The 24,445-nt window shown below is 46.0% G+C and overlaps 1 protein-coding gene across 1 annotated transcript in view; it reads right to left on the reverse strand.

Moving 5' to 3' along the window:
- Positions 1-24,445, reverse strand: part of DTWD2 (DTW domain containing 2) — a 177,404-nt gene that overhangs the window by 126,196 nt on the left and 26,763 nt on the right. The window lies entirely within an intron of this gene.

Genomic DNA, 24,445 nt, shown 5'->3' on the forward strand with positions numbered 1-24,445 from the left:
AATGTGCCATAACATATATTCTTAAAACAATATGTAAGTGTAAAAAGAAAGAGGGAAGCTGATGCTTCTGAACTATCATCAAAAGTGACAACATTATTATGTTGTAGCTGTATTGTTGAGGTCAGGCCTCAGACTCAATATTTCAAGAAAACCTAGATGGGTGCTTAACTTAAAAGAGACATTCCTCAGTTGACTAAGTCAACGAGAAGTAGCGTGGCCTAGTGGGTAAATCAAGGGCCTAGGAGTCAGAGGACCTGGGTTCTAATCCCAGTCTGCTGTGTGACCGTGGGCAAGTGACTTCACTCCTCTGTGCCTCGGTTACCTCATCTGTAAAATGGAGATTAAGACCGTGAGCCCCATGTGCGACAGGAACCGTGTCCAACGTGATTAACTCGTATTCGCCCCAGCGCTTAGTTCAGTACCTGGTTCATAGCAAGCTCTTAACAAGTACCATTTAAAAAATAAAACAAAAAAAACTCAGCTGAAGAATCTGAGGAGTCCATTAAGTTGACCCCTTTCTTCTCCCTAATGCAAAGTAATTATGGTAGCAATCATGAATCAATATCAGAATTCTGTATTAATGATTAATAACTGAAATATCTCATTCCTCTTCCTACACAGAGTGACAGCACCAGGAGAGGGAAGGGCAGGGAGAAGAGAAAGAACCATAAATGAGCCAGAAGCCGGGGGAGGAAGAAAGGGGATAAGAGGAGATTAAGAATTTCCTGCTAATGTTATGTTGGTTTTAACCCCTGAATGCCAAGGAGTGACATCACCCTACCATCTGAGCAACTAACAAGCTAAGAACGGAAGGCTTAAAGAGACCAAAAGGCCAAGAGAGATCAGTGCTAGTGAAAATGCTTGTGTGAGTCCAAATAACAGAGTTGACAGACATGTTCCCTGACCACGACAAGCCATGGGGGCAACAGCCAAGAAAGGAGGAGGAGGGTCAGCGGAAGGGAAAAACTCAAAGTGGCCAAGAAAGTAGTAGTAGTATTTATTGAACTCCCACTTGGTGCGGAGCATGGTATTAGGCCCTTGGGAAGCAAAGAATAAAGAATAATAATAATAATAATGATTATGTGCTAAGCTCTGGGGTAGATACAGGGTAATCAGGTTATCCCACGTGGGGCTCACAGTCTTAATCCCCGTTTGACAGTTGAGGGAACTGAGGCCCAGAGAAGTGAAGTGACTTGCCCAAGGTCACACAGCAGACAAGGGGCAGAGCTGGGATTAGAACCCATGACCTCTGACTCCCAAGCCCATGCTCTTTCCACTAAGCCACGCTGCTTCTCCCTACTCGCCAACAACTTACACTCTAATGGGGAAGATAAACATAAAAATATTTGCGGGAGTAGTCAAAATAAACAATTAATAATAATTCACTACTGTGGTAGATGTTAAGCGCTTACTCTGTGCTAAGCACTCTAGCAAGCGCTGGGGTAGATATGAGATAATCAGGTCCCACATGGGGCTCACAGTCTAAGTAGGAGGGAGGCCAGGTCTCGAATTCCCATTTTGCTGATGAGGGAACTGAGGCACAGAGAAGGGGAATGACTTGCCCAAGGCCACACAGCAGGTAAGCGGCAGTGCCAGAATTAGAATCCGGATCCTCCGACTCCCAGGCCCGTGCTCTTTCTGCTAAGTCGTGCCGCTTCCCTAGTATACAGTGTATTCAGTTGAATGTACAACTGAATAACCTATATACGGGAGTGCTGAGGTATAAATAAGTCTCTAAGTGCCAGGGTGGGCTGATAAGTTTGTAAGGCTCAGGGTCAATTCATCAGGGAAAGATTTTGGGAAGAGAAGGGATTTTAGGAGGGCTTTGAAGATGAAGGAAAAGAGACAACATTACGACAGATTTGGGAACACCTATCCCAACACTTTACACATAGTAAGGACACAGTTACCATGGTTATCGTTTCCAATGTTTGGAAGGATTCCTGGAGCAGACACGACACTGAGAGTCTTCATATCCCTAGTCCACATTCGTCTGGATGGCCTGCTATTTCCTTGGATTCCTCTACGTGACGGAATTCTAGCACCCCTACTAGTTTGCCTTCCTTCAAGACACTCTGAGACTACACTTCTTCAGACCAACCAGGCTGACTGCCTGGGGTCTGTTGGATTGGGGGAAGGAAGCATAGGGGACCCGGAGAGGCAGAGATGGGGCTCAGAGAAGTCAAAAAGGGGGGATCGCAAGGGAAGGGAAAGAAAGGAAGGCTTAATGCTTGACGGCTTGTGTGGCTACACTCGGTGGATTAGGCTGGCAAAATGCAAGACTCTCCAATGTGGCACACAAAAATCGTTAAACTCAGGCGGGGAGACAATCCTCACCCAACTTGTCTGCTTGGTACATAGTAAGCGCGTAACAAATACCATAATTATTTTATTATTATTGTCATTTCATTCATTCAATCATATTTATTGAGCGCTTACTGTGTGCAGACCAATGTACTAAGCGCTTGGGAGAGAACAGTATCACAATAAGCAGACACATCCCCTGCCCACGGCAAGCTTACAGCCTACGGTCATTTTTAAGGGCCACTAAAGAAACCTGCTTTGCCTCTGCAACATGCCCACTCTCGCCCCCCAAGGGAGGGGGCCTCGAGGAGAGCTCGATCAGGTTTCCCCTTCTCTAACTACTCTGAAATCCATCAGGATGAAATGGGCCATTTCCTACTTTCACGTCAGTATTTCCTACCCCGTTCCATTTTATCTGAGTCGCGGCACTGGTTCTGTTATCTAATTTAGCTACCCAGAGTTTTCCTGCAAGCTGGTATTGGAAAGTCAAATGGCCGAGGTTTCTGTTAGTCGGGTCAAAACCGTTTCAAAATATTTCCTGTTCTCACCAGTTCCCAGAACAACAACTTCAGGAAAAGACACACAGGCGAGTCACTAAGTTTGGCACCTTAGGAAAAGTTTTAAAAAAAAATACTGGAACAGGTGCACGCAAAATGTTTATGGGAGGTATCACATGGCTGGTTTCCTGTACAGAACCTTTCTTTTTCCTTCTGATTTGACATTAAATTTACCAGGAAGAAAACAACAGACTGATGTTGGAATTTGGTTTATTCTGTGAAGAGAGTGGCATGCTAATATTAACACGGGCATTTTGCTAAGAACCAGGCTCGCTACTGATTTTCGAGTGGGTAATTCATTTTGAATATTCATATTCAATTTCCGATTTTCTCTGTGCATTTTATTACGCTCAACGAACACACTGCCAGCAACCACCCGAGGCTCCTGAAATCACTTACGTAAATCATCACGCAGCTACCTGACTGCTACTTTCCATCGCCCTCACTATCGAGGGTATTTACGGAGCACCCCTGCTGAAAGCTCACCTCCTCCAGGAAGCCTTCCCAGACTAAGCCCCCCTTTTCCTCTGCTCCTCCTCCCCTCCCCATCGCTCCGACTCGCTCCCTCTGCTCTATCCCCCCTCGCGGCCCCACGGCACCTGTGCATATGTGTACATATTATTCTATTTATTTTATTAATGATGTGTATATAAGTATAATTCTATTTATTTATACTGATGCTATGGATGTCTGTTTACTTATTTTGATGTCTGTCTCCCCCCTTCTAGACTGTGAGCCTGTTGTTGGGCAAGGATTGTCTCTATCTGTTGCTGAATTGTACTTTCCAAGCTCTTTGTATAGTGCTCTGCACACAGTAAGCGCTCAATAAATATGATTGAATGAATGAATGAACTTCTGCTGTTGCTTGTTTTGTACTATCCTGTGTGCTTAGCCCAGGACACTGCAGGCAGCAAGTGCTCAATAAATACCATCACTACTTCTACCAGCGGTCATGGGTTCGAATCCCGGCTCTGCCACTTGCCAGCTGTGTGACTGTGGGCAAGTCACTTAACTTCTCTGTGCCTCCATTACCTCATTTGTAAAATGGGAATTAAGACTGTGAGCCTCCTGTGGGACAATCTGATTACCCTGTATCTACCCCAGTGCTTAGAACAGTGCTCTGCACATAGTAAACCTTAACAAATATCAACATTATTATTACTAGAAGACACGGTCTTCTAGAGAGGGAGGGAGCTTGCAATCCAGTCACTGCTACCGAGGTACACATGAAGTAACGTAAGAAGATCGCTCTTGTACATATCTGTCATTTATTTAGATTAATGTCTGCCTTGTTGTGGGCAAGGAATGCATCTACCAACTCCATTATGCTCTCCCAAGCGCTCTGCACACAGTGCTGTGCTCAATCAGTACTGCCGATCGATAGGACCAGTTCAGAATCCATGCCCTGTGAGCAAAATACTTCTCTGCTGATGCCCATTCCCTTGCTCTGTACCCACACAGATTACATATTTGACTTCGAGATAACAGCCAGAGCTGCCAGAATCTCAAACCAGTGGGTAATCTTGATATGTTAGACTAGCTGGTTTCCAAAACTGCTTGTCTAATGAAATCACACTTAATTCAAAGAGTAGAAATCTCAAGGCACCTGATGAGAGGGCTGAATTTTTTAATCAATAACACTGAAAGAACAAGAAAGGAGAAAATAACTTTCTTTTTTTCCTTTTGTCATTTCCGACATTAACTTCTTCCCCCAGAGTAACCCTGTAGTCTTTATTTATTCAGCTAAAAACCAATCCCATTGGGTCTTAAATTGAATCTTTTCAAAGTATTCTCAGTTTTTCAGAATGGTTTGTTCAGGGATTCTGTTTTTAGTTTTAGAGTGATCCACTTCTGGATTGTAAATTCTTAGAAGTGGTATCATGTCTATTGTTATGGTCTTTTGCATTTCTAAGATACAAGTGTTTTTGGTTTGGGGTTTTTTTTTTAATGGTGTTTGTTAAGTGCTTACAATGAGCCAGGCCCTGTACTAAGCCCTGGGGTAGATACAAGACAATCAAGTTGAATACAGCCCGTCTCACATAGGACTCAAGGTCTCAATTCCCATTTGACAGATGAAGTAAACAGGCACAGAGAAGTGACTTGCCCAAGGTCACAGAGTAGGCAAGTGGCGGAGTGGGATTAGAATCCAGATCCTTCTGACTCCCAGGCCCACGTTCTATCCACTAGGCCATGCAGCTTCTCCAAGGTGCTGTGTAATACTATTTCTTAGCAGAGTTTTAAACTTTTCCAAAGGCCAAAAAAAAAAAAGCATATAAATTAAAGAAACAACTATGCATCATTCTCTCCCAATCTGATCCCAAAATAAAATGACAAAAGGAAAATTATCCCACCAAGGTAAATCATGATGCAAGGTCCTGATATTTATGCCTTTCTAAACTGTAAATTCTGCTTAAGGTCTTTGGGGAAATTATTCTGGCTACTGAAAAGAGAAGACCCAAATGTACAATGATTAAAGCGATCATCCACCACTCGATGAGAAGCTGGGGGCAAGGCCAAAAGTCTAAGAATAACGGGGGGAAAAAGCAGGGGGGATGGGATGTGGGGGGAGGAGACAGAAAGACCCACAGACAGAGCCAAAGGGAGCAAGAGAGACCCCAATCAGACACCCTCACAGCTGCATTGGATGTCCTCAACAGAGGGCAGCAGAAGCAGGTACTTCGCCCCTCTAACGCTAACCACCTCACTGTACCTCCATCTCGTCTATCTCGCCACCGACCCTTCGCCCTTGCCCTGCCTCTCGCCTGCAACGCCCTCCCTCCTCAAATCCGACAGACTCTCCCCCCACTTCAGAGCCTTACTTCGGCGCACGTCCTCCGGGCGGCCTTCCCTGACTGAGCCCTCCTTTCCCCTTCTTCCACTCCGTTCTGCGTCGCCCTGACTCGCTCCCTTTATTCATCCTCCCTCCCAGCCCCGCAGCGCTTATGTACGGATCTGTCATTTATTTATCTGAATGTCCGTCTCACCCTCTAGACTGTAAGCTTGTCGTGGGCAGGGGCTGTGTCCGTTTATCGTTACGTCGTACTCTCCCAGGTGCTTCGTACAGTGCTCGGCACACAGTAAGCGCTCAATAAATACGATCGAAAGAAAGAAAGAAAGAAAGAAAGAAAGAAAGAAAGAAAGAAAGAAAGAAAGAAAGAAAGAAAGAATGAATGAATGAAGGCAGAGCAGAGATCCACCAGCCAAAGAAGTTCCTCTACCCGCTGCTATCACCACCTAAGGCTCCCTTAGCTTAACTGCCCAGGACACAGCCCTTAAGGGTCATCGGACAGACACGGAGTCCGGGAGATAAGCAATTGGTGCAAGTGGCAGAAGTGATGGTAGACAGAGGTGGTGGTACATCACGGACTAAAGCTCTCTCTCAGGTGACATTACAGGAGGGCGTAGTCTGAGACCGTCTCGCCCATACCACATCACATCACCGGTGTCGTTCATTCATTTCCATTACCGTCCATCTCCCCCTCTAGACCGTAAGCTCGTTGTGGGCAGGGAAGGTGTCCGTGGCATCGTTAGACTGTAGTCTCCCAAGCACTCGCTACAGTGCTCTGCACACTTGCTAAATACGATTGAATGAATGGCCACCAATTAAATCAAGTTTAGCATTCAGGTTGTGATGTTCAAATGGCCATTTAGAAGATAACCAAAGTGCTACGGTGTACTTGAACAGCACCTGCTAATTATTTTGCTGTCACTTGCAAAACCGTTAATGTTTGCTGCATTACTGCGTTTCTGATATTTCTGTGGTAATTGAGCTTCCGGAAGTATTGTGGAGTAAACTGTTTTGTTCTCGTAAGAGGTTTACCGGTTGAGTGATGTGAGTTTTACCGACATGAACTGTGGAAGCTAATCATGAATTGTCTGTGTTAATCTGGTTTGTCCTCCAACTACACAAACTGTTCATGGCAAAGACTACAAGAGAGTACGTTCAATAGACAATTTGCACAGAAGAATCGACTCAAGCAAGTGCAAGAAAATTAGCCTACGAAAGCCACAAGCAAAACTCTCCATACATATGTTGGCTTACAAACAAGAGCCAACTACCACTGGGAAACACCATGGCAACTACTGCCATGGGTTCTAATCCCGGCTCCGCCGCTTTTCTGCTGTGTGACCTTGGACAAGTCACTTCACTTCCCTGGGCCTCAGTTACCTCATCTGTAAAATGGGGGTGAGACTGTGAGCCACACCTGAGATAGGGACTGTGTCCAACCCAATTTGCTTGTACCCACCCCAGCGCTTAGTTCAGTTCCTGGTATATAGTGAGAGCTTAACAAATACCATCGTTATTATTATTATTGTTAGGTTTTTAGGATCCCTCTTCCAGCACCGGAGAAATCAAGGAGAGCAGCAGGGCCTAGTGGAAAGAGCATGGGCCTGGGAGTCAGAAGGACCTGGGTTCTAATCCCATCTCTCCCACTTGTCTGCTGTGTGACCGTGGGTGAGTCACTTCACTTCTCTGTGCCTCAGTGACCTCATCTGTAAAATGGGGATTAAGACTGCTATCCCTATGTGGGCTAGGGACTGTGTCCAAACTCATTAACTTGTATCTACCCCTGTGCTTAGTACAGTGCCTAGCACATAATAAGCACTTATAAACAAACGAACGAACGACCTGGGTTCTAAACCCACTGCTGGGGGGCCTTAGACAAGTCACTCAGCTTCTCCGTACCTCAGTAACCACAACTTTAATACGGGGGTTAAAATACTCCTCCCTCCAACTTAGATTGTGATCCCATGTGGGACGGGGACTATGTCCAACCTGATTACCTTGGATCTTTGCCAGCGCTTAGTACAGTGTCTGGAACATAGTAAAAGCTTAACAGGTACCATTAAAAAAAAATCCTGCTTGAACTGGTTGTAGTGTGGCACTAAACACTGGCAGGAACACTGGGGAATCAATTTGCAGGAACACTTGAGGCCTTCAAAACCCTGTCTCCCCTTTCCATCGTTACTCTGCTCTTAGCCCACCGAGGTCTTTCCACTAGGCCCATCTCAAAGAAAACCGAAAGGAGGCAACTACATTTCATTAGTCGGTTCTTCCATAACGTTTTCACTACACATTTCGGATCAGTCTTCCAACAGTTCTTGTGTCAGATTGGATCACTGGATCACGCAATACCAAAAGAAGTGTTTGTGCAGATGTGCGTGCCATTGGTCGGAGCTGAATACCACAGCGTGATTTTTTCTTGACGTCGGATTCTCAGAGAAGGCAACACCCGCATTACAGGAGAAGGAACTTTAGAGCAGCCAACAGTCAATTAGTCAAGTTAGTGGCAAGCACGGCTTGGACGAAAATGACCTAAAATCACATATAAGTGACAAAATGCACACTGGGCAACGAATCACATTATTCATTGAGATGTAAACCTTCCAAAAGGGAGAAATCCAAGTCTGTTTTCATTTCAAAACAAGTATTCACGATAAAAAAAACCAAACATTCTAAGCACAAGACAGGTGAAGTTTCAGTCAAGCCAGAAAGTGACAAGATTAGTGTAGTGGTGTTACTGCTTGGGCATAGACAAATTTCTTCAAGCTATGGAAAGGTGTTAGTGAAGATCCACACACCACATCAACTTTGGCCATGCTAATTTCATCCTCACCTGCTATAACTGCCCCTTCCTCAGAAAAACAACTTCTCCTCCCTTATTGACTCCCATGCTCCCCTGCTTCAGAGAAGCAGCGTGGCTTAGTGGAAAGAGGCTTGGGAGTCAGAGGTCATGGGTTCTAATCCCAGCCCTGTCACCTTTCAGCTGTGTGGCTTTGGACAAGTCACTTAATTTCCCTGTGCCTCAGTTACCTCATCTGTAAAATGCATTAAGACTGTGAGCCCCACGAGGGACAACCTGACAACCTTCTATCTACCCCAGCACTAAGAACAGTGCTTGGCACATAGAGCTTAACAAATACCATCATCATCATTATTATTATTATATCAACAATTCCAGACATTTAACTCCCTTCTGTAACCCTTGGTATATTCACCTTCCCTTTCTCTCACCCCTCAAACCATCTCAAAAACAGTGGTGTCTACTCTTGTCTCTCTAATCACCATATTATTATTATTTTATCAACTCCCTCTACACTGTAGGTTCCTTGTGGGCAGGGAACACGTCTACCAACCCTGTTGGATTGTACTTTCTCAAGTGCTTAATACAGAAAATGTTCAATAAATACCATTGATTGACTGTGGTATCTGTAAAGTTCTTACTATATGTCAAGCACTGTTCTAAGCACTTGGGTACATAACAAGTTAATCAAATCAGACACAGTTCCTGTCCTACTTGAGGCTCACGGTCTAAGTAGGAGGGAGAACAGGAACTGAATCCACATTTTACAGATGAAGAAACAGACACAGAGAAGTTAAGAGACTTGCCCAAAGTCATACAGCAAACAGGTGGCAAAGCCTGGATTAGAATCCAGCTCCCCAGAGTCCTAGGTCCGTGCTCTTTCTGCTCTTTCCACTAAGCTACACTGCTCTTCAACTCATTTCTCTTTGGTGATTCCTTCCGCTCAGCTTTCAAACACACCCACAACTTCCCTATCCACAAAAGAAAAAAAAACCCCGACGACCTGACAAAGTATTTTGTTGATGAAATCAAAACCATCAGATATAAACTCTCTGGATGCTTCCCCTCATCTCCCCAGGCCCTTCTTATTCCTTTCATCGCCTTTTATTCTTTTCTGACCACGTCTCAGGAGTACTACTGTCTGCTTTCAAAATCTCCTCCACTTATGCCTTTGACCTCATTCCTTCAGTCCTTACAGAAACACCTGCATTCACTTTAGGTCTCTCCCTGATGGCCATCTCCAATTGCTCTTTCTCTCTAAAATGGTTCCACCCACGCTGCTTTCAAATGCACCTGTATGTACATCCCCTATCCAAAAATACCACTCTCTCAACCTCACTGCACCATCCAGCTATCCACTTCCTCTCCTCCAACTCCCCCCTCGACGTTTTAGAATCTGGCTTTCACCCCTCCCCTCCACTGAAACCTCTCTCTCCCCCAGATCCACCAATAACCTCCTTCCCAAATCTAAAGGACACGCGTGTCTCATCTTATGCCCTCGAGTCATTTCTGACCCATAGCGACACCATGGACACATCTCTCCCAGAACACCCCACTCTCCATCTGCAATTGTTCTGGGACTGGATCCATAGAGTTTTCTTGGTAAAAATGCGGAAGCAGCTTACCATTGCCTTCCTTCCACGCAGTAAACCTGAGTGTCTGCCCTCGACTCTCTCTCATGCCGCTGCTGCTCGGCACAGGAGTTTTGACTTGTAGTAGATTGCTTCCACTCGCTAGCCACTGCACAAGCTAGGAAAAGAACAGAATGGACAGGCCTCTGCTTGACTCTCCCTCCCCTAGTCGAGACTGGTAGAGCACTGGGAACTCTCCAGGTGCAACCCTGAGAGGAAAGGACTCGCTAATCAACCTCTTGGTTGTCTTTGACACTGGAAGAACCCCTCCTGCTTTTTCTGACACAGACCTCTTTTAGTTCTATTTCTCTCTAGCCGCTCTCTCGGTCTGTTTCTCTGGCTACTCCTCAGCCTCCCGCTGCCAATTGCGGACATCTCTCAAGCCTCACATCTGTCCCTGTCCCTGTCTCTTCTCCATCTACACCCAGTCCCTTGGAGAAGTCTTTGCTCGACTACCATCTCTACGCAGTCGATTCCCAAATCTCCATCTCCAGCCCTGACCTCTGTACTTCTCTGCGGTCTCCCATTTCCTCCTGTTTTCAGAGCCTCTCTACCTAGGTGTCCCGCTGACACAAACTAAATATGGCCGAAACAGATCTCCTCATCTTCCCACCCGAACCCCGTCCCCCTGTCTCTCCTATCACTGTAGACAACACAACTATCCTCCCTGCTTCACGAGCCCACAACCTTGGCATCATCCTCAACCCCTCTCTCTCATTCAACTCATGTATTCAATCTGTCACCTAAACCCTTCCGGTTCTATCTTCACAATATCGCTCAAGCCTACCCTTTCCTCTCTATCCTAACGGCTACTACACTGATCCTAGCACTTTTCCTCTCCCACCTTGACTACTGCATCAGTCTCTCCCCTCTCCAGTCTTTGTTTCAGTCTCTACCTGGATCGTTTTTCTAACAGAAACTCCTTACCATCAGCTGTAAAGTACTCAATCAACTCTCCCGGCTTCTACCTCACTACGCCGATGTCTTACTACAACCCAGCCCAATCATTCCGCTCCACCAACACGAATCTACTCGCTGCACCTCGATCTCAGCTAGCTCGCTGTCAACTCTTTGCCCATGTCCACCCTCTGGCCTGGATGCCCTCCTCCCATTCATATTCGATAGACCACCACTCTCCCCGCCTTCAAACCCTTATTATAATCACATCTCCTCTAAGAGGCCTTCCCCGACTAAGCCCTCATCTCCCCTACTCCCTCTCCCTTCTGGGTCCCTCTTGCCCTTGGATTTATACTCTCTAAGCACTTGATATTCACCCCTTCCTCAGTCCCACAGCACTTATGTACGTATCTGCAATTTAGTTGAATGCCCGTTTCTATTTCTAGTCTGTAAGCTCTTTGTGGGCAGGGATTGTATCTCCCAATTATGTTGTATTGTACTCTTCCAAGTGCTTAGTACAGTACCGTGCACCCGGTGAGTGCTCGATAAGTACCACCGATTGATTGATCGGTTGAACACAGTTACCTCATCAGGAATGAGACGATGCCCACAGCAAACAAATCTTCCCTGGGCGGGACATCTGAGGAGAATGGGAGAGGGCAGGAAATCCGAGTAGCCGCTGTATGTCTCGGATGATGACAGAGATGTGAGAAAACCATAACCGCCAAACACCCTGGAAGGCATCAGTTGGGTGAGGGTTATTCTGACTGGAGGCCTTGCAAAGATCAGGGTACCGAGAGGCAGGCTCGAAAACAGACACAGGCCCTGCGTGAGGCAAAATCATCAGCCCAGCACAGAACTGCCTTTGCGTGCACATAATGTGGAACATAGCGAGGGCGATGCTTATGTAGAAGCAGCATGGCGTAGCAGATAGAGCACGGGCCTGGGAGTCAGAAGGACCTGGGTCCTAATACCGGCTCTGCCACTTGTCTGCTGTGTGATCTTAGGCAAGTCAGTTCGCTTCTCTGGGCCTCGGTTACCTCATCTGGAAAATGGGGATTGAGACTGTGAGCCTCATGTGGGACAGGGCCTGTGTCCAACCTGATTTGCTTGTATCCGCCCCAATGCTGAGTACAGTGCCTGGCACATAGTAAGTGCTTAACACCTCTGCCACTTGTCAGCTGTGTGACTGTGGGCAAGTCACTTAACTTCTCTGTGCCTCAGTTACCTCATCTGTAAAATGGGGATTAAGACTGTGAGCCTCATGTGGGACAAGCTGATTACCCTGTATACCCCAGCGCTTAGAACAGTGCTCTGCACATAGTAAGCGCTTAACAAATACCAACATTATTAACAAACACCACAGTTATTTGTATTATTATTATACATCTTTTCAGCCACACCCATACACGTGGAAGCACTTCCTAGCATTACCTTTGAAAAGTGAAGGGCAGCTAGATATACGGAGGAGGATATGGACGAAGAGTGGGACTGTGTCTATGCAAGTCATTAACTAGGGAACAATTTAAAGATTAGTAGCCATTAATAAAAATGAACAATGAAGAAGCAGCATGGTCTAGTGGCTAGAGCACGGGCCTGGGGAGTGGGAAGGGCCTGGGATCTCATCCCGACTCCTCCACTTGTCTGCCGTGTGACCTCGAGCAAGTCACTTGGCTTCTCTGGGCCGCAGTTACCTCATCTGTAAAATGGGGATTAAGACCGTGAGCCCCATGTAGGACATTTACTGCGTCCAACCTGATTACCTTCTATCTACCCCAGTGCTTAGAAGAGGGCCTGGCACATAGTAAGCACTTAATAAATACCATAAAAACATGCAATAGCAAATTTGAACATACTAAATATTAGGGAAAAAAACTGGCGTTACCATCTTTGTAACTTATTTTTCTATTTTGAGGGAACAGATTTTGGGGGAGGGGAAGGTGGTCTGATTTTGGACTAATTCAATAACTTGAAAAGACTCCAGAATAAAAAAGAAAAGAGATTACATTTTCTTTTTACATTGGTGATAAAGCCAAGCACTGATGGGTGAAAGGTTATAACATTTTCAAGCATGTTGGCTCCAGAATCTGGCATGATATTTGGCTTGCTGAGAGGCTTTAATGCCAAAAAGCGAAGAGAGTTTTAAAGGTGTGGAAGTAGCATTGATATTTAAGCTTAGCCATCAAGATTAAGATATTAAGGTACAGTGTCAAATTTCCAGTGTTAACAGACATCTCATCGCCATCTAGGAAACATGGGGTTTTGACCAGATGACACGAATAGATGGAATTAATTCTTTCAGAACTGCCTTGTGAAAATGTTAAGAATCAGGTGGGATACTAATGGAGAAAATGTTGTGATTTAATTGGAACGGAGAAAGAGAGAGCCATGTTATTTTCAGGCAGAGATAATGGGCTGGTGTAATCATAAATCATGAATACCTACACTCAGAATGTGGCCCTAAATCTCAAATTGGAATAAACCATATTCTCTTGGGAAGGGGAATTTGCTCCCTAAACATGCATTATATTAACTCTTTTAAATCATTACAGTTGCCATGGTGGCATAAAGGATTTACCTGGTAGCAGCGTGGCCTAGTGGACAGAGCACGGGCCTGGGAGTCAGAAGGACCTGGGCTCTAATCCCAGCTCTGCCACTTTTCTGCTGCGTGACCTTGGGCAAGTCACTTCACTTCTCTGGGACTCAGTTACCTCATCTGTAAAATGGGGATCAAAGACCATGAGCCCCATGCGGGCTCCCCCATGTATCTACCCCAGATGCTTAGAACAGAGCCTGGCACATAGCAAGCACTTGACGAATACCATAAAAACAAACCAACCCGCCATGTCAAAATCCCAAATTTACCTGCTGGGGGTATATACCTTTTCATTCATTCAATAGTATTTATTGAGCGCTTCCTATGTGCAGAGCACTGTACTAAGCGCTTGGGATGAACAAGTCGGCAACAGATAGAGACAGTCCCTGCCGTTTGACGGGCTTACAGTCTAATCGGGGGAGACGGACAGACAAGAACAATGGCAATAAACAGCGTCAAGGGGAAGAACATCTCGTAAAAACAATGGCAACTAAATAGAATCAAGGCGATGTACAATTCATTAACAAAATAAATAGGGTAACGAAAATATATACAGTTGAGCGGACGAGTACAGTGCTGTGGGGATGGGAAGGGAGAGGTGGAGGAGCAGAGGGAAAAGGGAAAATGAGGCTTTAGCTGCGGAGAGGTAAAGGGGGGATGGCAGAGGGAGTAGAGGGGGAAGAGGAGCTCAGTCTGGGAAGGCCTCTTGGAGGAGGTGATTTTTAAGTAAGGTTTTGAAGAGGGAAAGAGAATCAGTTTGGCGGAGGTGAGGAGGGAGGGCGTTCCAGGACCGCGGGAGGACGTGACCCAGGGGTCGACGGCGGGATAGGCGAGACCGAGGGACAGCGAGGAGGTGGGCGGCAGAGGAGCGGAGCGTGCGGGGTGGGCGGTAGAAAGAGAGAAGGGAGGAGAGGTAGGAAGGGGCAAGGTGATGGAGAGCCTTGAAGCCTAGAGTGAGGAGTTTTTGTTTGGAGCGGAGGTCGATAGGCAACCACTGGAGTTGTTTAAGAAGGGGAGTGACATGCCCAGATCGTTTCTGCAGGAAGATGAGCCCGGCAGCGGAGTGAAGAATAGACCGGAGCGGGGCGAGAGAGGAGGAAGGGAGGTCAGAGAGAAGGCTGACACAGTAGTCTAGCCGGGATATAACGAGAGCCCGTAATAGTAAGGTAGCCGTTTGGGTGGAGAGGAAAGGGCGGATCTTGGCGATATTGTAGAGGTGAAACCGGCAGGTCTCGGTAACGGATAGGATGTGTGGGGTGAACGAGAGGGACGAGTCAAGGATGACACCGAGATTGCGGGCCTGCGGGACGGGAAGGATGGTCGTGCCATCCACGGTGATGGAGAAGTCTGGGAGCGGACCGGGCTTGGGAGGGAAGATGAGGAGCTCAGTCTCGCTCATGTTGAGTTTTAGGTGGCGGGCCGACATCCAGGTGGAGACGTCCCGGAGGCAGGAGGAGATGCGAGCCTGAAGGGAGGGGGAGAGGACAGGGGCGAAGATGTAGATCTGCGTGTCATCTGCGTAGAGATGGTAGTCAAAGCCGTGAGAGCGGATGAGTTCACCGAGGGAGTGAGTGTAAATGGAGAACAGAAGAGGGCCAAGAACTGACCCTTGAGGAACTCCAACAGTTAAAGGATGGGAGGGGGAGGAGGCTCCAGCGTAGAAGACCGAGAATGATCGGCCAGAGAGGTAAGAGGAGAACCAGGAGAGGACAGAGTCCGTGAAGCCAAGGTGAGATAAGGTATGGAGGAGGAGGGGATGGTCGACAGTGTCAAAGGCAGCAGAGAGGTCAAGGAGGATCAGAATGGAGTAGGAGCCATTGGATTTGGCAAGAAGGAGGTCACGGGTGACCTTAGAGAGAGCAGTCTCGGTAGAGTGGAGGGGACGGAAGCCAGATTGGAGGGGGTCTAGGAGAGAATGGGAGTTAAGGAATTCTAGGCATCGATTGTAGACGACTCGTTCTAGGATTTTGGAAAGGAAGGGTAGTAGGGAGATAGGACGATAACTGGAGGGGGAAGTGGGGTCAAGAGCACCTTCCAACCAATCGCTCACAAAAAAAGATCAGGTCCATTCTACATTGTCCAGGACAATAATGAACTGTCAATTTAGATATTAAAATCTTTCTGTCCACTAGATGATTTTCCTACAGTCTACCTTATGAGGGCTAAAGTGTGAGCCACTTACTCTCAGGGCTTGATTACTGAAATATCTAGGAATGCTTTGATCAATTTAAATTAATGTGTGAAAGAACTCAACCCACAGTATTTTTTGAGTATCTACTGTGCACAGAACACTGTATTAAAAGCTTGGGAGAGTAGAGTAGAAGTCAAAGACGCAGCGCCTGCCCTGGAGGAGCTTACAAATTCATGGACGAATCTAAGCTCTAAATGCATTGCTTCTCCTAAAACAAAATGGGACCAATATAAATTCCTTTAACCTCTGCTCGACTCAGATTCCAGCCGCCCCTACTGTGCTATTTTGGCTAAATAAAATTGATGCTCTTCCCGATTATCATTGACTTTCCCTCCAAATTATTGGTCCAATGTGGGGCAGCAACCCAAAAAGACCACTAAAACTCTGGACATCTGGAAAGACACGAAAAATAAAAAAAGATAAAGTTTTGCTTTTTGTGAGAGTCTCATTTAATAATAATAATAATAATGTTGGTATTTGTTAAGCGCTTACTATGTGCCGAGCACTGTTCTAAGTGCTGGGGTAGACAGAGGGGGATCAGGTTGTCCCACGTGGGGCTCACAGTCTTAATCCCCATTTTACAGATGAGGGAATTATTGAGCAGCCGCTCAGTGCAGCACAGTGCACTGGGCACTAGAAAGACACAGAATAAAGACGTTGACATATATATACCCCGCTCACAAGACGCTGACATTCAAACATAAAAATAGCTACAACAGGAGAAGCCCCACCTGTAATACTGCGTGCAGTTCTGCTCACTGAATCTTAGGAAGGGCTATTATTATATTATGGTACTTCTTAAGCAATTACTGTGTGCCAAGCACTGTTCTAAGTGCTGGGGTAGATAAGCTGGAGGAGCAGCGATTAGAGCATGTGCCTCAGTTACCTCATTTTAAAATGGAGATGGAGACTATGAGCCCCACATGAGACAGGGATTGTGTCCAATTTGATTTGCTTGTACCCACCCCAGCGCTTAGTACAGCACCTGGCAGATAGTAAGCACTTAACAAATACCATCATTATTATTATATAAGTTAATCAGGTTGGATACGGCCCCTCAATTACCTCATCTGTAAAATGAGGATTGAGACGGTGAGCCCCACGTGGGACAGGGGCTGCGTCTAACCCGATTTGCTCGTGTCTATCCCAGCGCTGCCTGCTGCGTAACCTTGGGCAAGCCATATAACTTCTCTATGCCTCAGTTACCTCATCTGTAAAATGGGGATTAAGAGTGTGTGCTCCATACGGGACAGGGACTGTGCCCACACTAAGTACCCCAGTGCTTAGAACAGTGCTTGGCATATAGTAGATGCTTAACAAATGCCATCATTATTATTATTATTATTACAGTACTTGGCATGTAGTGAATGCTTAAATATCACAATTATTATTATTATGTATATCTCCGTAATCCATTTATTTCTATTAATGTCTCTCTCCTCTTCTAGACTGAAAGCTCGGTGTGGGCAGGGAATGTGTCTACCAACTCTGTTATACTATACTCTCCCAAGCGCTTAGTCCAGCGCTTAGCACATGGTAAGTGCTCAATAAATACACCTGATTGATTGCATTCACTCTGAAAGACATCACCATTCCGACCTCATCATTCATTTCCCCTTGATCCCGTCCCACTGATCACCCCCATCCCTGTCCTTTCTTTCCAGCACCCCCTCATCCCACCCCGCTCCCCACAACCTCGTCCTGTCCCCCCCTTCCCTCCCCACCCCATCTCTGTCCTTTCCCATCAATGTCCCACATCCTTCACCCACCACACCGACCCAACCACTCTGCACCTCTCCTACAGCTCTCTCCCCGCTCTCCATCCCCTTAATCCCAGCAAGTGTGGCCTGTAGAACACCTGCTCCACCATGGAACGATTCTCCTTTATCCTTGACCTGTTCCTGACCCAATTGTTCTTCCTTCTCTCCACCACTGAAACCTGGCTCTCCCCAGACAACACGGTCTCCGCTGCCATCCTCTCCAGGGGAAGGCTCATCTTCTCCCACTTCCCAAGACTCACTGGAAAGGGGGATGAGTCAGCTTCCTTCTCACTCCCCAGTGTCAGTTCCGAAGGGGGAAGGAATTCCAGGCCAGAGGCGGGATGTGGACAAGGGGTCGGCGGCAAGACGGATGAGGTCGAGGTACGGTGAAGCGAGACGGCGCCAGAGGAGTGAAGCGTGCGGGCTGGGCCACCGTAGGAAATCAGTGAGGTGAGGTAGGAGGGGGAGAGCTGATTGAGCGCTTTAAAGCCGACGGTAACGAGTTTCCATTTGATGTGGAGGTGGATGGGCAACTACTGGAGGTTCCTGAGGAATGGGGAGATGTGAACTAAACTATTTTTTTAGAAAAATGATCCGGGTAGCAGAGTGAAGTCTGGAATGGAATGGGGAGAGACAGAAGGCAGGGAGCTCAGTGAGGAGACTGATCCAGTAGTCAAGGCAGGATAAGGAAAATGCTTGAGTCAGTGCAGCAGCAGTTTGGATGGAGAGGAAAGGGCAGATTTTAGCGACGATGTGAAGGGAAAACTGATGGGATTCGGTGACAGACATTATGTGGGTCAAATGAGAGAGAGAAAGAGAGGTGAGTAGAGGATAACGCCAAGGTTATGGGCCTGTTGAAAAGGGAGGACAGTGGTGCTGTTTACAATGATGGGAAAGACAGGGGGAGGACAGGGTTCGGTTGGGAGGATGAGGAGTTCTATTTTGGACATGTCAAGTTTGAGATGGTGGGACATCCAAGTAGATGTGTCCAGGAAGTAGGAGTAAGTACAAGACAGCAGAGAGGGAGAAAGATCATGGCTGGAGATGTAGATTTGGGAATCATCTGCATAGAGATGGTAGTTGAAGCCACGGGAGCGAATGAGTTCTTCAAAGGAGTGGATGGAGATGGAGAATAAAAGGGGACCCCAAACTGAGCCGTGAGGGACCCCCACAGTTAGGGGGGGAAGGCAGAGGAGGAGCCCGTGAAACAGACTGAGAATGAGCAGTCAGAGAGATAGGAGGAGAAAGCAGAGAGGACGGTGTCAGTGAAGGCAGGAGAATAGTTCCAGGAGAAGGGGGTGGTCCATGGTGTCAAAGGCAGCTGAGGGGTGGAGGGGGATGAGGATGGCGCAGAGATCGTTGGATTTGTCAAGAAGGAGGTCACTGGTGACCGGAACTACTGATATACCTGCAGCTCTTTAAAAGTCTGAGAATTTCTTATTTTCATTCTCTCCATTTATTATAAAATGAAATCCAACACTAAGGGCTTTTTAATTACATTATAACAAATTCAAAGAACACAAAGTCAGTCAGCAAACATTAATTGAGTTCCTGTTGTGTGCCTGACACTGACTAGGTGCTGTGGGCTGTTAGATGATACAAATGCTTTGCAAACATTAATTAAATCTTGTATCACCACTGGAGCTTGGGCAACATACTCATGTGACATATGGTCAAATAGATACAGAAGTTTAGTGACTTTGGTGAAGATGCTGCGGGTATAATTTAATAATCCCAAATCCCACTGTCTGGTTTCTAGCTCGACGCCTCGCTCCTCAAAATGACCTGTTCTGGCTTTCCCTTCCTTCTACTTGTGTTAGATCTCTAGTACTAGGGGTTGATTTATTATTTAATGAGCCCTTAAAAACATGCACAGGCTTGAACGGTACAAAAGACGGGGTCACTTCATTTGAGGAATGAAATATTCTTTAAAACAGAAATGCCGCATTAGCAATTTCAATGGAAACAAAATTATTTTCTTTAAAAACACGTTTCTGTGATGGGAGACAAGATCGGGACTGGGATTCTTTTCCAGTGAATTACCATTCTTTCCGTTCTATCGGAGACCAACTTTTTCAAGAACGGTACGGAGTGAGGGCAAAAGTTAATGAAGAACCATGACCTAGTCCAGTGGACACAGGCCTGTGATATTGGCACTGCTGTGTGACCTTGGGCATGACCCTGAGCCTTCTGTGTTTCTTCACTGGTAAAATGAGGACAATAACTCTGACCCAACAGCCAGAACGATTATAAGGATTAATGATTGCTGAGCGCTGTAAAAATGATTACGCAACCTACAAATATTTCTCTTTTTGTATTGCAGTGCTGATTTAGCCTAGATGGACTAAAGGTATAAGGTTTTCCCACTGCTTTCTTCAATAAATGCAGAGATTTTTATTTCGTACTGTCACTTCTGAAAAATAAACCTTATTTTTTTAAAAAAAAGAGCTTTAATATAAACTATATTTTACTTCCAGATTTAAAAGAGGAGTCCTTGGGTAGAGTAAGTTTGCTTTTTTTTCCTCCTTGTGAATGCATAGGCGTGGATGCATTTAACACAAAAATAAATATGGATGCTTTCTGACTAAAATCGACTTCCTTAATAAGTGGATTCGATAACATAGAGGGAAATCTGTCACTCTTAGCTACCTATACTTAACAGCGCATAGGCACTCGAAATCATACAGGCTAGAGGTCCTGAAACCATTTCTATTAGGAGAATGTGTTTTTCTCATGAATAGGGTCCTTTAACAGCTTAGTTTTCATAATATATGTACTGCAACGGTAAACAACTATCCCCCAAAAGGCGTGCCGGTTATTGCTGTTTTTTCATACTGCTATTTACCATGATCTCGTACACGCAAACTTTAATTAAAAATAAAATGAATCAATAGCTCCATTCATACAGAAATGCTTTTGTTAGGAAAAATGTTTTACCTATCCAACGGTAGCAGAGGAAGGTAGGATTGAAAATATACATGTGGATACCTATATCTACCCACATACATATATACATTTTAAAAAGAAAAGTTTTCCAGTAACTATGCCGTGGAAAAGCAATGAGTTTCCCAGTCTTTCACGGGGCTGTTGAGTAGACACACTGCACAACATAAAAATGTCAACAACTTTCTAGTCGCAAGACTCCTGAATAGGAATACTAAATACCACAGTGCCCTCTGCTGCTAGTTTTTTTTTTCCAAAACCAGTCCTGTAGAGCTATATTTCGTGATTCCTGCTTTCGATACCATACGTCTGAAAATGGCACCGGTTGTTTTTAACAGAAGAGAGGCACAATGAAAGGAGAAAACAGTACATCGAATGATTTCTTAAATCTATCCGCCTTACAATTCCACAAAGGAGTCTGACAACATAACGTACGCCGGGCTTGATTTCGATTCGGCGCTACATTTTGCTTCAAAGGCCTCGGCACCAAGGGGAAAAGGCACAGATAAAATTCACCTGCAATATCCGGGTCGGGGACGTAAGACTCAGTCACGAGAGCGGCTTGCAATCAGGACAGTCGATTATGACTACACAGAGGATAGGGCTGATGCCTTAAAGGTATAGCAGAGCTCCTAAAAGCCAGTTCCCTGCTTTTTGGATGAGGAAAAAGTTGCCAATGCTACGTGGAGCAAATCTGTCCGAGGAAACGGACCGCATCATCTACCGCCAAGGCGCGTGCTCTCCTACCGAGGGTACTAAAGCACGCTTGGTGCCGGGGCCTCTCGAGTAAATTGTGATGCAATAAAGTCGTTTTAGAAGACAGGGAGTTGCAGGGGATTCCTGTTTTTTGAACTGTTCAGGAACCGAGAAAGGTAGAGGGTCTTTGGTGTTCAGTGAAATGTTAGGAAAAGTTTTCTAGGGTTATTTTCCATCTGACAATGAGCACCGCTCCCGTGGCCTCTAAGTGGACTTCCATCCATTTTTAAAATAGCCGATAAGGAGTTGGCAACGGTATTCCAAATGGTCCGATATCTCAGCTGGGCTGTTAACGTCGATTTTATTTTTCCCACTGAAACGATGGGGAATACACGACAGGCCGAGACTGAAAACGTGTTGCAAGGGTGGTGTGCACGCAACTGAAAAGCTGCTTCCCCAAATTTAGCAATTTTGTGATACGTCGTGTGCACATAAGGCAAATATAACAGCCCGACGTTCATCGAAGTCCTTTATGGCACTTACGGTAGACGTTTATATCTGACCTGCTGAAAAGGGAGAGTGTGTCTTGGTAGAGAGCAAGCAAGCATCTCTGCTTTCAAAGGGGTGGTCTGAGCTGTCCAGATGAAGCCGGGAAAACTGGAGGAGGACAATCCGGTGAGACAGGTTAAGAGTCAAGTCCTGGGAGTGAGGATGGAGGTATGAGGATCTGTGTCAGGCTAGGAAGCAGTCACTAATGGGGAGGGTAGAGGACTGTTGGCCTCTGATGACAGCGGGAAGTAGCACGGCCTAGTAGTCAGAGGACCTGGGTTCTAATCCTGGCAATACACTGGTCTGCTGTGTGGCCTTGGGCAAGTCATTTAACTCCTCTGTGCTTCAGTTCCCCCATTTAGTAAAATGGGGATGCAATACCAGTTCTCCCTTCTACTGGGACTCTAAGCCCCATGTGGGAGCTGAATATGTTGCATCTACCCCAGGGCTTAGTACAGTGCTTTTTTTAGGGTATTTGTTAAGTGCGTATTATGTACCAGGCACCGTTCTAAGCACTGGGGTGTATTAAAAATAATCAGGATAGACAAAGTCCCTGTCCCACATAGGGCTCACAGCCTTAATCCGTATTTTACAGATGAAGAAACAGACACAGAGAAGTGAAGCGATTTGCCCACATGCAGACAAGTGGCGGAGCCGGTATTAGAACACAGGTCCTTTTGACTCCCAAGCCTGTGCTCTATTCTCTAGGCCTGCTGCTTCTCATGGCACATAGTAAGCACTTAAATACCAGAATTACTACTATTATTACTATTATTATTATCCTCTGTATGCAGGAGTCACCTAAAGATGTCACATCGATGGGGGTCTTGGGGTGCAGAGGATGAACCCAATGAGGATCCTGCTGTACCTCATGAAGAAGGGGTGCCCTGGGATTACTATTCTAGCAGAGAGACTCCCAGGTAGTCCTAGAAAAGACGAGGACAAGGATATCAGCTATGATTGAATCGGGGACTCCCTAGGAGATAGAGAAGCAGCGTGGCTTAGTGGAAAGAGCCGGGCTTGGGAGTCAGAGGTCATGGGTTCTGATCCTGGCTCCGCCACTTGTCTGCTGTGTGACCTTGGGCAAGCCATTTAACTTCTCTGGGCCTCAGTTACCTCATCCGTTAAATAGGGATTAAGACTGTGAGCTCACATGGGACAACGTGATTACCTTATCCGTTAAATGGGGATTAAGACTGTGAGCCCACCTGATTACTTTGCATCCCCCCAGAGCTTAGAACAGCGCTTGGCACCCAGTAAGCGCTTAACAAATACCATAATTATTTATTTCTTATTATTACAGAGTCAGTCAACGGTATTTATCGAGCACTTACTGTGTGCAGTAAGTGCTTGGGACAGTACAATATAACAGACACATTCCCTGCCTCCAGCGAGTTTACAGCCTGGAGGGATCCTGAGCATAGCAAAGACAAAGGCAAATCAGAGCTCTGGTAAAACTTCCATCATACACCATCCACAGGAAGGGAGCAGATTTGGTAATGCCATGAGGCAAGAGAGGGTTCCCTGGCCCCCGCCCCCAGGTCAGAAAATGTCCCCTATTATGCCACAGTGACACTCTAAGTTAGAGGCATGATCTAGTTCCCCAAACCCACATTATAACCCATGAGGAAAGCCCTCCTCTCCTCTTCTCCCACTCCCTTCTGCATTGCCCTGATCTGCTCCCCTCATTCATCCTCCCTCGCAGACCCGCAGCACAAATGTATATAACTGTAATGTATTCATTTATATTAATGGCTGTCTACCCCTCTAAACTGTGAGTTCGTTGTGGGCAGGTAATGTGTCTGTTTGTTGCTGTATTGTACTCTTCCAAGTACTTAGTACAGTGCTTTGCACACAGTAAGCACTCAATAAAAACAACTGAATGAATGAAAGAGCATCTGAACTACACAGGCTTCTTACCACTTTCCAAGGCGAAAGATTGATCTCTGTCTTAATCGCTCCTGCAAACTCCTGCTTTCACAAATTCATTCATTCATTCAGTAGTATTTATTGAGCGCTTACTATGTGCAGAGCACTGTACTAAGCGCTTGGAATGTACAATTCGGCAACAGATAGAAATAATCCCTGCCCAATGACGGGCTCACAGTCTAAACGGGGGAGACAGACAGCAAAGCAAAACAGAACAAAACAAAAAATAAGACATCATCATCAAGATAAATAGAATCAAGAAGATATACACCTTATTAACAAAATAAATAGGATAATAAATAATATATACAAATGAGCACAGTGCTGAGGGGAGGGGAAGGGGGAAGGGCAGAGGGTGGGGGCGGGGGGGAGCAGAGGGAAAGGCGGGGCTCAGTCTGGGAAGGCCAAATCACAAGGGAACCGAGATTACGCATCTGTTCCCCAATCAACGATATTGAAAATTCACTATTCCCTTTGTCCAGCACACCTAGATCCCATTTCAGATGTACTGGCCAAAGGCATCAGTGGGAGGCTCCAAACTTTGAGGGATGGAACGGAGTCTGTCTCCCCCGATTAGACTGTAAGCCCGTCAAACAGCAGGGACTGTCTCTATCTGTTGCCGACTTGTTCATTCCAAGCGTAGTACAGTGCTCTGCACATAGTAAGCGCTCAATAAATACTATTGAATGAATGAAAGGGAGGGTGAGGGCCATGAGAGGGAAGGGTAGGGAAGACAAGAGAGGGCGGAGTGGGAAGAAAGAGAAAAGTGGGGAAAGAGGAACTAGGGAGGAAGGGAGAGAGAGGAAG

This window comes from Ornithorhynchus anatinus, chromosome X5 (genome assembly GCF_004115215.2).
Source record: "Ornithorhynchus anatinus isolate Pmale09 chromosome X5, mOrnAna1.pri.v4, whole genome shotgun sequence".
Lineage (NCBI taxonomy): Eukaryota > Metazoa > Chordata > Mammalia > Monotremata > Ornithorhynchidae > Ornithorhynchus > Ornithorhynchus anatinus.